Genomic DNA, 10,896 nt, shown 5'->3' with positions numbered 1-10,896 from the left:
TTTTTTTTTTTTTTTTTTTTTTTTGACTAATGGTGATTGAAAAGACACATGAAAATCAAGAGGGACTTAGGGATCACTGCATAGTATAAGTCCTACCATGATCACATGACATCTGTAGTGCATGCTCAAATCTGCCCTGCACACACTTTTTCGGTCTCATTTTTCTCTCCCATAGGAGATAAAGTAGCTTCTTTCTTTGTAACCAGCAATCATGTGGTGAAGGCCAAGCTGGAGGCTGAGTGGCTCCAATGAGCGATTGCTCTCGGAGTGATCTCTTCTGTGATGAGAGGCATGCCTGGCTTCCTTCCTTCCTTGCCTGGGCTGATTCATAGGTTGATAGTTGACCCAGGGTTCCTTGAGAGCATTTGCATTTTCTAGAACCGATTTTCATCCTTTTTCCTCTCTTTCCTTCCTCATTTCCCCCACCCCACCCCAGTGTGTGTGTGTGTGTGTGTGTGTGTGTGTGTGTGTGTGTGTGTATTAGGGTGTCATGAAACTACTTAGGGGAGGCTGTTTGTGGGGCACAGGTTAGAACACACAAAGGGGCTTTGGAAACAAAACAAAAAGCAAAACAAACAAAACCTGACAGTAAGTTCTTATCTGTGTTGCTTAGACATGTGAACCTGGGCTGGATTCCCCCTTCACCGCAGCGCAGCCCTGGTAATGTGAGTCTAGGAGATTCTGTTCTTAGGGGAGCATTTTGTTGGGGTTCCCTCTCCCTTTGCTGTGGATCAGACCCTGCACTTTGCATCCTTTGTGCTCTGTTCAGAGGGCTTTAAGGATGAAGACCTAAAGAACTTTCTTTGTATGGCGAAATCCTCATTGCCTGGAGTGTGAGTCTTTTCTCTAGGGCTTAGGCTTCCATAGGCCAAGGCTGACCTGTGGCTCCAGCTTCATCTTCTTTCCCCTGCCAAGTGAGTGTTGATGATATCCTAGCTTTCGTGAATCTTTTTTTTTTAATTCTTATTTGATTGTTTATTTATTTAATTATTATGTATACAATATTCTGTCTGTGTGTATGTCTGCAGGCCAGAAGAGGGCACCAGACCTCACTACAGATGGCTGTGAGCCACCATGTGGTTGCTGGGAATTGAACTCAGGACCCTTGGAAGAACAGACAATGCTCTTAACTACTGAGCCATCTCTCCAGCCCCTTCATGAATCTTTAGTCAAGGGGAGGATGACCATTTTAAGTTCATGCTTTCCTAAAGCCCTCGGCCCTCTGATAGAAAGAAACATAGGCCTTATCCACACAACTTATCTGGCCAAATGAAGGATGCTTTGGTTACAGTGAGATGCTGCCCCATGCTTGCTTCATCTGCCTTGAATCTCCAGGAAAACCTCATGGAAAGTGTGTGGATCCCTAGGGATTTGTGGCATATGCTTGGAAAATGCAGCAGGAGAGACCTGTGACCTGGTGACCTGGGGTCCGTCCTTCCTTCCTTCCTTCCTTCCTTCCTTCCTTCCTTCCTTCCTTCCTTCCTTCCTTCCTTCCTTCCTTCCTTCCTTCCTTCCTTCCTTCCTTTTTTCCTTCCTTCCGGTTATTTGAAACAGAGTTTCTCTGTGTAGCCTTGACTGTCCTAGAGCTCTCTCTGTGGACCAGGCTGGCCTCAAACTCACACATCTGCCTCTGCATCCCAACTGCTGGGATTAAAAGGCATGTGCCACCACCACCTGGCATGACCTGGATGGCATCTTAATGACACTGGTGTCCACTTACCGCATCACGTGTAAGGCGATTACCGTGCACACAGATTCCTCTACGTTCCGTCCCTACAAACAATTTAAGGCACCTGAGTCCTTGCCCCGTGTTGCTGAGAAGCCCCAGGCTCAGAGAGGTGCACTCTGCTCTGTGCACCTGATGTCACACAGGAAGGAAGTAGTGAGGACTCTGCTGAAAGTCGGAGCTGCACTGCCTCCCCGCGACATGTGTCACCTGCTACTTAACACTGACATCAAAGTTTGCCCTGGACTTTGGTTCTTTGAGCTCTCATCCCTGCCTGCCACCTCTAGTGGCCCCAGCATTTGGCTGTTAAGGTACGTTCAGTGCAGGGACATGCAACAATAAGCCAAAGGCGGCAGTGTATTCTGGAATACCCTGTACTTTTTAGCTCCGTGACATCACCTGTTTCATAATGGCCTCAAGCAAACATCGCTCTTTTCTCACTGTCCTCCCCCACTCTTGTTTGCCCAAATCCCCAGCTTCTCACCTTTCTCAACAGCTCCAAAGTGTCATCCTCAGAAAGGAGGTCACTCAGAGAGTCTGGGGTCTTGACGGTCCATACCTTTTCAGCAGGGAGACTGAGGCCAGGATCTGGATTTTCCCAAGGCTGGTCCTGCTCCTACAGTAGCTCTCTTCTCAGAATAAAGGCTTGTGATTACTCCCAAGGCCCCGTCTGCTTCAGGACCATGGAAGCCTAGGTACCCAAAGCAACGGTGGATGGCTCAAGGGGTGGCTTTGTCATCGCCTTCATTCTAGGAGCTTGATCGTTTCCTCTCAATGTAGGATCAAGTCTCCAAAGCAAAGTGATCTGCGGATTGGCTTCTGTGAGCTGTCCACACGGACCGCAGGAGCATCATGGTTTGCATTCTTAGTAACCGAGGCTATGGGTCTGGAATGCTGCCAATCTTTGCATTTTTAGACAGTCACGTGAAGCCAGTGTTTTGGTTCACGGGCTAGCAAAGAAAGGACCAAGATGACTAATAGAAATACCTTATACATCTTCCTCTATTCTTCCCCTTCTTTCAAGCCATATAAATCACAGTTGCCTCTTCCAGGAAGTTTTCCATGAGTATTTTAGTTGTTATCTTCACCGTTTAAGCATTACACAGCCAGATGTCCACTAAGCATCATGCATCAAGTATCTGATCATCCTGGCCAGGCATCTATGCTATAGCAGGTACATAGCAGATGTGAGTCCCCTGCATGTCATTACAGTTATTCATCTGTCCATCCTGCCATTATCTAATCACACAGGGCAGGTTTTGCTTGTGTTATCTTTTGAATTGGGCACTCGGGGAACAAAGGCGGACCATGTGGGTCTCTAATGGCCTAGGAGTTACACACACTTAAATAAACAAGCGTTTGCACACTTCTCCCAGCTCCTGCTCACTGATCGTAGTTTTGCACCTTGAATCCTGAACCCTTGTTGAGGTCTTGCTCCCCCACCTAGGAATGGACGCCTACCCTACTGGGCTTAGTAGGTAAGTACTGGTGGCAGAGGGCCTTGAGCACCCATCATTAATTTTTTTAAAACAACAAACCAGCATTAAAAACCCTGGTTGGCCTGTAACTTGCTGTATAACCCAGGCTGGCCTGAACCTCTTAGTTTCTTACCTCATCCTTCTGAGTATCTGGCTCATAAGAACCTTTCTCCTGTATGCTGAAATCTTCAGAGGCAGATTTGAGTGTGTAGATTAGTAAGCAGGATGCTTATTCTGGGGCACATTAGGATCAACAATGGCAAAATTCAAGGAAGGAATCAGGATTGGAGGGAGAGATCAAGGTGTTGACGGCGATAGAACAAAGCACAGCCTCAGAGCAGGGCACAGACCTGACAAGAATGCTCCTTAATAACTGTCCTGAATTGTGATGGTGTGTGACTCTGTGGCCTTGCCTGGAAGGATACTTGAGTTTGTCCAAGGATACTTTATTCAGCTAAGGCTGTCTCCAAAGAAGCTGATAGCTCAGTGTCAACTAACTGTTTTGATGGATGGATGGATGGATGGATGGATGGATGGATGGATGCATGGATGGATGGATGCATGGATACATGGATGGATGCATGGATGCCTGGATACATGGATGCATGGATGCATGGATGGATGCATGGATAATACTTAACACATAAAAAGCACCCAGGATTTGGGGAAATAGACTCATCTAAGTTTTATGGAAACACAGCGTGTAATTCTTCAGCAGGTGCTTACTCTTTGGGCAATGATGCACTGAACTCCTTATATGTGTCACGCATCATGGCTGCTCCTAGGAGGTCTATAATCAAGGTTTTTGTGGTTCAACATTGACTTCCTGGAAGAGTCAGCCTTTAGTTCAGAGATGTGATTTCCTGGACCATGTTCTCTGAGCCAGCACTGGACTCAGTGTTTCCTTGGCCATCTAGGGGACAATTTCTTGAGATGAGGTGTAAATGGGTAGGTGAGGTCTCTCCGGGGTGGGAATCTCCATCACGGCCCACCTGATGGTGCACCTGTGCACCATGGGGAACTCCCTGCTAAACTTACATTGACTGTCGTTTGACTTCCCAGTAGCCTGGAACTTCCCCCAGGGGTCCCATTGGCTAGGTGACTTTCCATCACTCGAGTGAGTGGAGGAAGGAGCTGAATGGAAATAGTCTACACACTTTCTTCTGTGAGTCACCAAAAACTACAGCCTAGTGTGTGTGCCGCTGCTTGACTTACTTTTCCTGTATGTAAATGAGCTGTCATTATTACAGTTCAGTAGGCAGAGAGCCTCCAGAGTGAATATGAGATCACTGACGTTTCCATGTGAAAAAGTCATAGAGAGAGCCTGGGTCTGTCTTCCTTTGTGAGGGCCCTGATGGGGAGTGCCTGGACATGTGACTCTTTGGGAAGTGTTTTGTGGGTACGCTGTGCCCCCATTTTCTAGGCCTTGCCTTTGCCCAGACATAGCAGGAAGTAGCCCATGTCTAGTGCGGGGTGGGTTGTTTTTATCTGCACAAGTCACCCAGGTGATCGGAAAAGCTTTACGGGAAAGCAATGGCTTTGATGTTCTGGGTGACAAGCCTCAAGTGTGATGGCAGGAAGGGAGGGTTTGAGGTTGGAGAAGTGAAACGACTCGGTCGTGACTTCATCGTTTACCACCCGAACGGTAGGAAGGTGCTTACAAAGGAAAGGTGAATGCAAGTGTAGGTATGAAAAGGAAAGTTTGAGGCGGGCAGCTATGAGATGACATGGTTCTGATGGCTCAGGAAAATCTCCCAGCACCGTCGACCTTCCAGAAGCCTTCTTCCTCCCACACCCCCACCACATCCTTTGCTTCACTAGTGAGAAACTACCTTGCCATCATGTTTATACCTGTTATCTCTTCTATCTTTCACACATGATATTGCCCTGACCTATGATGCCTGCTCAGGGAACGTGGCTCAGAAACGGGAGGTCTTGTACCACATAGTCTTTCTTCATAAGGACGGTGGTGGTCCTCAGTGACCCCTTTGAGGGTGTCCTGTCTTTCAAATCCCAGTTTCTCGAAGGTACACCTTCCTCTGCCCCTCCCAGCCTCTCCTCTGTGGAAACCTGAGGTGCTGTTCCTGAAACTGCTGGGTCTTGGCTTCTTGAGCCCTAAAGTGGAAATGGTAGCAGTCCCTGCCATTCTCTTTGGGCTCCTGTGCGGAGTGAGGTGCTCACATACTGCCTGAGTTGAGTATCTTGGGGTGACTTTCCTCGATGGCTTTTCCAGCTGTGCTGAGGTGTCAGGGACAGATGAAGTCACCTCTCAGTGATCAGATTTTTAACACCCTCTGGTGTTATCCAGAATGCTAGTTTAGTTGTTTGGAACCAGGTGTGCCCCACTTGTGGCCTCCAGGCTGTCTGAGTCTCGGGTTGGCTGTTAATGCAGTTCGTCATCTTTGTAGATGACAGCATCATATCGCAATATCAAAAGGTTAGACAGCTCTGTCAGATTTAGACCGTCCGCCTTCCGAAAAACAGGGAGATGTGCGGTGAGTGACGGCTGTGTTAGGGAAGAAGCCCGATGCTGTATGGGATTGATCACGGCTTCATGCTCAACGCTGCTTCACACAGTGATGCATTCATCTTTTGTATTTGAAACAACGCAAATAGCTCAGTCCATTTGTTTTTCAGATCCCTTTTCTGTAAGTATCTAAGTCTCAGAATACTTGAGGCTTAGGAATTTATCAAAGAAAGACATTTGCTGAGCCCCGTGTTTCTGGGCTTTGGGAAGTCCACGGTTGAGCAACTGCATCTGCCTTCCAATATGGGAGAAGTTGCTGGGTGAAACAGGTGCACTCGGGAGAGATCGGGGAGTAGGGGCAGCCTTGCTCCTGAAACAGCTGACACCGGAATAGCAACCACTCACTCGCCTTTGTGAGAATCAACCCATTTCTCTAAGAAATCTGCTTAGTAGGCAGTAGGAATAAATGAGTGAAGGCAGTTAGACCCTGAGAATAACAAAGTGCTTAGCAAACCTCTCCCGAGAGTCAGGCAGTGCACCATCCAGCATGTTACTCAGCACACAAGAAGGTAACTGCTCTCTCTGTCTTTGAATACAAGGTAGGGCCAGAGAAGTTCTAATTTCGACCCTGGCAACCAGTATCCTGTTGCTTTCACCTTCAGCTCTGCTGGATTTCGTAGAATTCCGCAAGCATGGGAGCCAGTGTTGGCCAACGCTCCTGGAACCATCCGTCAGTGTCCGGATTTGACCTTTTTCAGGGACTTCTTTGGGGGAAAGCAATACATAACAATATTAAGCACATGCTCAGGAACTTCTTAGGCACGCAGCCAATTATTAGCTTTCCTCAGCTGCTACAGGTGCCCCAGTCCACCACACTGAACCGTTTGCAGTGGTTTGGTGGTGTTTGGATGGACTCCTGGTCAGAAATCCACCCATGGTCACTTATTTTCTAACTGGTTCACTGTTTCCCGCTAAGGGTGTAAGACCCATGGCTAGCGGGTGCTGGCAACCATCTGTGCAGCCCACTGGCCGCACAGTCCAAGCAAACAGCCAGTTGCCCCAGATGATGGAGCAAGTGCTGGGAGTAGAACCGGTGTCTCTGATGTGATGGATTTTATCTATGTTTCTGTCTCCATCCTTATCCCTGGACCCCTGCCTTACTCAGGCGTTTCCTTCCCATCTATAAGTTAATTAGCCATTGCGTACCTTCCCTTTTCCTTGCACAAATTACATGTCAGTCTTTGGGCTCAGGATGAGGAGGAGAGGACGAGGGACCTGGCACATGCTTAGAATCCTCCTGCAGGTCCCAGAGCAGGAGGGCTAAAGATTGGGCACCTGATCAGTCCTCTGCCTCTTAACTCTTGAGGGTCTTGAGTGGCCTAGATCTGCTTCTCACGGACGCTGAGCCTTCTTTCTGCCTAGTCACACAAAGCATAGACTTAGGGCATAGACTTTGGGGCCCAGTAGCTGATTGACATTTTGCAATACCAAAAGGACTTGAGCGGACCCATGGCTTGCTTGGCCATGTCAGGTATGAGGAAGCAAGCTAATGTCCTATTCTTGGGGACAGTGTTGGCAGGGATATGACAGGAAAGTGAGCAGCGGTGCCTGCTGCATGCTGGGTCTCTCCCCACCCTCCAGGTCCCCTGAACGTGGACAAAGGAGTCTTGTCTTCCTGCGTGCGTTCTTATCCCTGGCTCATTTCTGTAGGGGGTGTGCGACTCTCTAAGTTCTGTATGTGAAGGCAACAGTGAAATTTTTCTACTCTGTGTCCTGAGGCTTTGAACCCCCAGGACTCCATGCTTCCCCGCTGAAGCTCCCAGGAGAAACTTAAAGACTTTAGTTCCTTAATTTTTATAGATCATCACGCTTTGTGTGTGGTTAAAAACTTGATTCAAAACACTCATCAATTTGACTGCCCTGGGAAGAGGTCCTTGTTTTTTTGAGCAGGAGCTAGTGCGCCATGTGATTTTTGTGTTCTTGTCCGTGTCCTGTTACCAAAGAGAGAGCCCACTTAGAAGCCAACAACTCAGCCAGCCACACCTATTTATTGTTCAGGGTTGGATGGCCTCTTTTACACGCTGTCTGTTTGGTCCTGCCGTTGCATATTGCTGTCCCTCACCCCACCTCAGCGTTGAGCAAACCAGGGCTGTGTGTTCCCTTAAGCCACACACCAGTTTGTCCTCCCTGGATAACTGTAGTGCCGTAAGAAGCGGGGAGACCCTTCGTGTTTTCATCCTGTTAGAGGCCACCTAAGAAGTTAAGTCTCGAACATGCGCTTGGAAGCATCAATAATACCGGGCAAGACGAAGTATTCTGAACTCTGCTAGGACTCCCTCATTTTACACCAAGACAGAGCGGCTCAGAGAGCTGAAGTTCTTGCTGAAGCTCCGCAGAAGGACTTGCAAAGCGGTAGCGGTAGGCTGTCCCCAGCCTGGTCTGATAAGAGCCCACCAACATCCAGGAAACTATGCTCCTGCCCTTTTAGGGTCACAAAGCTACTGCAGTGTGACACTAAGGCTAAAAGTACTTTCCTGGTAGAAATGCCAATGGTGCGTGGGTGGCTGCTTGCTGAGTGCAGAGGTGCTGGGGACAAAAGGGTATCTTTCTGAGTCCGCTGCTAGTCAGCAGGACATTTCTGGGGAGGGGAATTCACCTCCATCTGCTGGTAACTGAACTCTGAGCACTGGCTGTATTAAACCAGCCCTCCTTGTTTGGGAGGTGGGAAGTCACTCAGCCTTGCAGGCCTGTGGTACTAGCACATTCAAAGGAAGAATGTGACTGAGAGCCAGAGGGCCTCAGATGAGCAAATTACGGGTACCGTGTCTCTGGAAGAAAGAGGGGGAGTTTTTTTTTTAAAAGAGGAATATAAGCTACAAACCATGCCTTCTGCTCCCAGCTCCATGGCAAGGCCAGTTGGCCCATTGCTCCCATTGTGAGGGCAAATTCCCCATGGAACTTTCCAGTGTCTTTTTTGCTGAGTCAGTGCTGACTAAGTCCAATCTCATTAGAGTCCTTACTGCCAATGTCCTGGGTACTTTGCAGGAAGGGGAAAGTTTGCTCTACAGGAAAGGGGTCTCCCATAGCACATGGAATTGTGTAATGTGTCTTTCTCTGGGTACCACACTTTGATGTCATTATCCCTGGAAGGGCAGTAGAAGGCCTGTCAGAGTTCACTGGGCCAGACACCAGGGCCTGCTTGGGACTTTGCAGGTAACTAGGAAAGTTCTCCCTTGGCTTCTAGGACCTAGCCCTTCCATGCTTTGTTCTGGACACTACTCTGTCCCTTCTGGCTACCTCATGTAGCTGTTTCTTTTTTCTTTTCTTTTCTTTTTTTTTTTTTTGGTTTTTCGAGACAGGGTTTCTCTGTGGCTTTGGAGCCTGTCCTGGAACTAGCTCTGTAGACCAGGCTGGTCTGGAACTCACAGAGATCCGCCTGCCTCTGCCTCCCGAGTGCTGGGATTAAAGGCGTGCACCACCACTGCCCGGCTCATGTAGCTGTTTCTATAATCATTGAGGTTAGGATTCTCTGTAGAGTGTAGGTGAAGTTTTCCTATCCTAGCAGCTGTTCCCCAAATAACCCACACTGAGACTTAATATTACTTATAAATTCTTGACCTGTAGCTCAGGCTTGTTACTAGCTAACTTGTGCATTTAAATTAACCTGTATTTCTTATCTACACTCTACCATGTGGATTAGTACCTTTTCTCAGTACTGCATGCTCATCTCGCTTCTCCCTGGGTCTGCTGGTGACTCCTCAGACTCCGCCCCTCTTCACTCCAGCATTCTCTCTGTCTCTGTCTCAGGCTGTCTCACCCAATCTCTTGCCCAGCTATCCGCCAATCAGCTTTTCTATTCACGTTAGAGCAATGCATATTTATGATGTACAGAAGGATTATCCCATAGCAGTAGAGGGTATTCTTTGTTGTTGTTTGCATAATTCACGATGCCTACAAATCCCATGATGAGTGCTTTGGCACCCGTGAGTGAGTCCATCTGATGCAGCTTCCACGGCCCACGGCATTCCATTGCATACACAAGGGGCTAGGCACTGGACACAGGCTGTTATCAGAAAGAGGATAGGGTTCTTTTTCCTCATCTCCTAGAACTCTTGCAGTCAGATGAGTGAAAATGCCAGTAGGGAGGGGAACATGATTGATGGGTGATGACCTGGCAATCAGTGAGACCAGCCATCAGCTGTGGCCTTGTTGCCTATGTGACTTAGGAACATAAAGAGATCAAAACAGGAGGAAAAAAGGCCTCACACGGGCTTGGCACTAAGAATTGCTCACTGATCACTTCTTTTTCTAAGAGGGTCTACAAAATGGCTCATTGGTAAAGACACCTGTTGCTAAGCCTGATAACCCGAATTTGAGCCCTAGAACCTAAATGGTGGAAGGAGAGAACTGACTCTCACCTGTTGTCTTCTGGTTTCCACATGTGTACCCCCTTTCTTGTGTATGCTCCAAGAAAAAGGAAAAAAAAAAACAATTGGTCAATAAATGCCTTTTTTTTCTTTCCTTCTTGATTTTTTTTTTTTATTATGGCACTGACTGGACACAAATATACGGTTCAGACTAGCTTCAACTCAAGGAAGTCCGTAACTTTGTCTCCCAAGTATAGGATTATAGGCTCTTTCTATCATAGTTGGCCCAGCTTTTCCTTCCCTTGCTTTATTTATTTCCTTAATTAATGAACCTATTGTTATTTTGTGTGTGTGTGTCTGTCTGTCTGTGTGTCTATGTATGTCGGTGTGTGCATGGAGGTCAGAGGATAACCCATTAGAGTTAGCTCTCTTGCTCCACCATGGGGGTTGTATCATTGAATTCAAGTTGTCTGGCTTGGGCAACACCTGTCTTTACCGTTGAGCCATTTTGCCAGCTCTTAAGTTTTTATTTTTTTAAATGAATAAGATACCGCCTTCCCAATCTGTTCAGCACGATACTAACCCATCTCTTCCCTCTTCTTGCTTATCCTAGCATACCTGTTCAGCATTCCAGAAGGATTTGGGGATCATCCTGTTCTAAAATAAAGCCGGAGTATTTGGGAGATTTGGAAAATTGAGGTAAGTGAGGAATGGTCTCTTTCTGAGCCTTGCGGAAACAAAATTTAACTCTGGGAATGGATAGTCTCTGTGGCAGAATTTGGTCTTAGTGTTCTTTATAGGTCTTCCCATGGCAATTAAAAGAGCTTGAGAAGCTGGCTTCCCATTCATCTATGCCTT

At 47.5% G+C, this 10,896-nt stretch overlaps 1 long non-coding RNA gene across 3 annotated transcripts in view; it reads left to right on the top strand.

The window, feature by feature from the left end:
* LOC113456736 overlaps positions 1-10,896 on the top strand; it is a 209,562-nt gene that overhangs the window by 128,582 nt on the left and 70,084 nt on the right. For all 3 annotated transcript variants that reach the window (XR_003377482.1, XR_003377481.1, XR_003377480.1), the window contains one exon: positions 10,652-10,737. This is a non-coding gene — a long non-coding RNA (uncharacterized LOC113456736). The remainder of the gene's footprint in view (positions 1-10,651; positions 10,738-10,896) is intronic.

Source organism: Microtus ochrogaster, chromosome 15 (assembly GCF_000317375.1).
Source record: "Microtus ochrogaster isolate Prairie Vole_2 chromosome 15, MicOch1.0, whole genome shotgun sequence".
Lineage (NCBI taxonomy): Eukaryota > Metazoa > Chordata > Mammalia > Rodentia > Cricetidae > Microtus > Microtus ochrogaster.
Note: the sequence above shows the minus strand (reverse complement) of the source record. Positions and strands in the feature narration are given on the sequence as shown.